Source organism: Manacus candei, unplaced genomic scaffold, assembly GCF_025592945.1.
Source record: "Manacus candei isolate 608988 ecotype Guabito, Panama unplaced genomic scaffold, ASM2559294v1 h1tg000011l, whole genome shotgun sequence".
Classification (NCBI taxonomy): Eukaryota; Metazoa; Chordata; class Aves; order Passeriformes; family Pipridae; genus Manacus; species Manacus candei.
The window spans coordinates 18247345-18253344 of record NW_026138059.1 but is presented as its reverse complement, the minus strand read 5'-3'; positions in this window follow the sequence as shown (position 1 = coordinate 18253344).

Below are 6000 nucleotides of genomic sequence, written 5' to 3'. Positions count from 1 at the left end.
AAAATAGGGATGTTTTAGCAGTTCTTGAACAGTGCTTGCACACCATCAAGGTCTTTTCAGTTCCTCACATGAACCCAAAGGCAAGGAAACTGGGGCTATACAAGAGTTTGGGGGGCAAGATTTCCTGGACAGGTCATCTCAACTGACCAAAGGGATATTCCATTTCATAAAATGTCATTTGCTGCAATAAAGGTGGATGAAAATAAGTAGGAAGGAGGGGATATTTGGAGTGATGGCGTTTGTCTTCCCAAGTCACCATCACATGTGATGGAGCTCTGCTTTCCTGGGAATGACTGAACACTTGCCTGCCCATGGGAAGTGCTGAATGAATTCCTTATTTGACTTTTCTTGTGTGCGTAGTTTTTGTTTTTCCTATTAAACTGGCTTTATCTCAACCCAAGTGTTTTCTCACTGTTACTCTTCTCTATCCCATCCCACTGAGTGGGTGTGAAAGAGCAGCTCTCTGGTACTTACCTTCCTACTGGGTTTATTCCACAACAGATACCAAACCCAATGTACACTTGCACAGCCTATTCATTTATATATGTGTATATATGTATACATGTATATATATATATATATACACATAACGAAGTGCCTCTTTCTGATGACCATTCTATAATACTATTTAAATCATCAGAAGTTAAGCAGATTATGGCTAAAGGTCTCTTTGCCTAACGCTTTTTTTTCCACTAAAATAATTATTTAGCAAGATATGATGTTTCAATGCCTCCCTGCTCAAAAATTTTTGAAGTAATTGTTTTAAAAAAACTGCTGAAAATATAATCCCACACTAATAGAGATTGCTAAAAGAGAAGTAATGTTGAAGAAAAAAGTCTGTGTATTTCATGATACGTAGTTGGAAGAAAATTTGGGTGAGCCAAACATTTGTTTTAAAATGAACTATTTAATTCAAGGCATAGTGGAACCACAACAATAACAAAAGAAAACAAAACAACCTCGAAGAACCCCCAAAACCTTCACACTGAACAAATAGGTTCACTAGCAGATGGTGTCTGAGAAAAGAATGTGCCCCAAAGATTAATTTCAATGCATTTTTTTTACTTCTGGCACACTGAAATGAGAGTATACTTTTTCAGAATTTAAACAAGATCTATAACAAAATCTGATTTGGTAATAATATGAAATATTGGGTGCAAATGTTTCCCCAGATATGTACATTATAAATACTCTAAATCTGACGTTCTGATTTTTAAAAGGAACACATCATGGAACATTTTTATTTTGACTGAGATATTAGAAGACTTTATCACACAGGTGGTAAGATAAGCTCAGATGAGTGATTATCACTGCCTAGTGAGAACCAGGGCTTATCCGTCACTTTTAATTCATGTAAATATGACATAATTTAGCTTAATATGACCTTTTTTTAGAATTGCTTTTAAGGAGTTAGTCAAATATGCTATTTAAAGCTGGTTTAAGCATATCTTTATGGAGTTTTTTTCCTTTTCAGGATGACTTTGGATGACATAGCACAATTATCTCTATAATCACAGGTTTTCATATATTCAAGAACTACAGTATAATATAATTTTATCTCAAAAAAACAAACAAACAAATAAATAAACGAAAACAACTGATGATACAAAATCAGGAAGTACCACTGATATATCAGGCAGATCTGCCTCAGATCTGCCTCAACAGGCTGGGCAATTGGACCAACAGCAATCTCACAAAATTCCACAAAGGAAAATGCAAAGTTCTAATTCTGGAATAAGTCCATCAAATGGCTACTAAAATGATAAGGCACTGACACATCTTCAAACTGAAGAGAGGCTGAGAGAGCTGGAACTGCTTAGCCTGGAGAAAGTTTGATGGGATCTCATCAATAGACACAAATTAAAACACATGGAATTCAGTCTGAACACAAATGTCATGGTTTAGGAACTGCACTCCCCTATTAGTGGCCTCCCTCCCCTTGAGACTCTCCCAAACCAGACGCTGCTAACATGCTCCTCCCCCTTTCCCCTTCCCCTTCCCACGTAGAGGATGGAGTTGAGAACTGGAGGCACAAAAAGTGAAAATTACAGATTGAGACAAGAAGAATTTACTGGAACCAGCAATGAGATAATAAACCAAACAGTATCAGTAACAATGTTAATAACAAAAGTGTGCAAAAAGAGAGTGTAGAAGCCTGACCTGACCGCAGCCATGCCACCCAAACTGCTTCCTCCAGTCAGGACCAGCATTATCACACTGGTCCATCCGCCACGCTTGCTCCACCAGAAAGGGAAGCCTTCCTTCCAAGAAAAAGAGAGTCCCTTCTCCCTGCCCTTGGCCATGACACATGACGGTATAGAATACAGGGCCTTGGGCACACCCATTCCTGCTGCTCTGGGCTGGAACTAAGACAAGAAGAAAACACTTTTTTTACTGTAGGAGTGGTCAAACTCTGGGACAAATGACCCAGAGAGGTTGTGGAGCCTCGACACTTATAAGATATTGAAACCAAAACTGGACACTGCCCTGGGTAACCTGCTATATCTGACTCTGTTTAAGCAGTGTTTTTGGCCTACAGAATCTCCAAAATTTCCTTGGAATCTCAGAGATTCTGTGATTCTGCAAGTGTGTGAAATAAATTTTATGCAATATTTTTTCATGTAATAAAGTTATATAAAAACTACAATCTAAGTAGCAGATGACAACAAATATAAATACATACATTAAAATACTAGTTTTCGGGAAAAAATGATAGCAGGCAAATTATTCTTTTTTTACAATTTTAATAATTTCTTATTTTGTATTAATTTTTTGAAGTTAGGAGTTACTGAACAGAAAACGGAATATTCAGTTTTGGAAATATCAAATATCTGTGTCTAGTATAGTACATACTTTAATTTTCAGGTGGTTGTTCGGTCAAGTGCATAGGAGTAGTCAAAGTGATGCTCAGACAATGACACATTTTGATAAGTGGGAAGGGAGTGAATAAGATCTCTTCTGACTCCAGACTTTTAATTTTTTTTTGTACTGGCTTCTGAAGAGCATGTTAAAGAGTGTATTTAATGCCTCAAAGAGATGCCCTGTGAGACATGATAAAATTGGTCCTTTATGATTTAGTATCAACAAGCTATTCTCTATATTTAGTTATGAAGTGCTTAAAATGTTACTTTTTAAATCCAGTGCATTATTTTTTGAACACATTGTGATACTTTGGCTCACAATGAATAATCTTATGTAATGAGAGTTGTCTGACTGAGTCAGCTCATTTGCAGAATGCCTTTAATCACAGTCTATTCCAGTCATTATAGTCCTCAGTCTTTCTTTATCTTCTCCCTATCTTTAATTTTAGAGCGTGTCAGAATGCATGAAGAGGTTCAGTAGATTTAACACTCCTGTTAATGTCTGCTGTTTTTAAAGAGTTTAACATGTATTGGAAATCTCAGGCACTTAATGTCTCAGACTTACACGGATTTTAGTTATTTTTCTTTGTAAGTCTTTGTATTGGTATTATAAGAAATATATTGTTAAAAGGGACTGGTGGCTAAAAAAGTTAGGAAGAAGGAAGAAAATCTTGAAGTATCAGCTGATGGACATGATTTATGTTAACAAGACTGCACTAGTATTATTCAAGAAAATGAGAAAGTGAGACTTTGAACTCTTATTTCTGTGTTAGTCTAGAAGACAGCTTTCATATTATTCAGAATAGATTTATGACCTGCTTGAACAATAAAAATGTTTCACAAAGATCTAGTTCATAAAAATTCTCAATACAAATAAACCAGAAGGAATTACACTGATTAAAAAATCAACCTTTACTGAGGATGATGATGTGATTAGCTATTTCCTTAATGAGGAATGCAGTGACCAATGATTTGCCATAATCCAACTTTTTTATTGTAACCCAAGTTAGGTTATAATGCAAAGTTGATCTCATGAAGAAAATTTTAAAGGATACTATCCAGCGTGACTCACGCCCACTACATTTTTTAAGACATTCTGTTACCTGTCACAGACCAGTGAAGAGGTTTTTACCTCTTTAGTTAATCCTTTGCCCTGTGCCTGGATGACCTTAATTCAAGGGCTGGTTCTGCTCTCAAATCTTCAGTGAGGTGCTCTGAAGGGTTTAACAAGTAAATATCCAATTTTTACTAAATAGTAGGCTATGTAATAGCTTTTTTTTTTTTTTTTAATACTTTCCCTGACTGAGGCTAATGATTTGTACTGGTTTTGGTTGGTGTAGAGTTAATTTTCTTTACAGTGGCTAGTATGGGGCTATAACTCTTTGAGCCTGACCCGTCAGTTAGCTGCTTACCCATTATACTGTGGACTAGTCTTGTTGTGTGCTGGACGTTTTGCCCAGAAACATACTGTGAGAGACAGTACCAAAAGCTTTGCTAAAATAAATAAGAAAAAAAACCATATCTACTGGCTTCCCTAAATAGGTGACTTTGTTATAAAATGAATTAAGTAGATTAAGCAGGACTTTCCCCTCATGAACCTATGCTGTCTATGACTAATGACTGTATTGTTTCTCAAGTGGTTTTCAAGAATTCTCAGAATAACCTTTTCCATAATTTTACCAGCCACTGAAATGAGACTGAGAGGCCTGTAATTGCCATGTGTTCCTTCTTAAAACTGGGACAACGTTTAGCAGGTTCCAATGAATTGGGACCTCTCCAGAGTCCTAAGACTATTGAAAAATAATGACAAGAGGTCCCGTGACAACATCAGCCAGCTCTTTCAGTACCCTGGAATGAATCCCAACAGGCTCCATAGATTTATGTGCAATGAGCTGGAGCAGCAAGTCTTAAAAAATTTGGGAGTTGATTGGGAGTTTATCATCCCCTCGGTCATGGTCTACCAACACAGGGTTTCCAGGGTCCCAGGGCCCATGATTGGTGTTAAGACAGAGGTGAAGAAGGCATTAAATTTCTCTACTTTGTCTATGTCCTTACTTGTGAGGTAGCTGACCTCATCAAATAACAGATCAATGTTATCTCTGATCTTTCCTTTGCTGTTAACATATTTTTAAAAAGCCCTTTCTGTTGTCCTTCACAGTGCTGACCAGCTTGAACTCTAATTGAGCTCTGGCCACACGAATTTCTCCCTATAGTGGTGAAATCTGTTGAAAAAGCCTTAACAACTTGATGAATGAAATTTTTCTTATCAAATACTGAGACTTATTGTTTTTTGCAGTGTGACTGTTTGGCATAAATCTGAAGATAATATTTCAATTATCTCCTTTCTTGTAAAGTACATGAAATAAATCCCCATTTATTTATGTACCATTTGCTTGCTTAGTCACTTATTGCACAAAATAGAGTTATTAAACCATAATGTAAAGAATTCCCATATTAATCTTACCCTTCTCCTCCTGAAAGATTAATCAAATTGATTTAGCAACTTCAATCCAGTCTAAAGGAGTTACATTGTTGAAGTGAAAAACAGCTAAGTTAGAAAAAACAATTCCTAAAGAAACACAGCTATGTAATTTTTGCACTGATTCTCCAGAAATTATACATGAATAAATCTAAATGTATCTGTTTTAAACAATGAATATGTTTTTAAAAGACTAAAAACCACCTTAGCGTTGTCTGTGGTAACATGCACTTGAAAAAACCTTGTGATTTTCCAAAAGAGGTTTCAATTTAGCTAAAGTGTGTTTTGAAAAGAACAACTGAATATTCTGTCTGCATGAAATGTTTGTCATATTAATTATTTGAATTTATTTTTTTTATTGTTTCTCTGGTTTATACATAGACCAACAAAGATAATGACATATAATGACATAATATGTAAACTAAGTAAATTTGTGGCATTTATAATTCTGGCAGAATAAATTCTAATTATAGAATTATAGCAACATGCTATTAAGAGTCAAATATGACATATCGTGTTGACAGGCTGCTTCATAAGATGATACTTAATGGCTGCCTATGGAAATATGGAAGATTAACAAGGTTGCAGAAACTGAAAAAGGCATTTATAATGCATATCATTAAAAGGAATTTTTTTTTTTTTAAGAAGTGGGAGACCTAT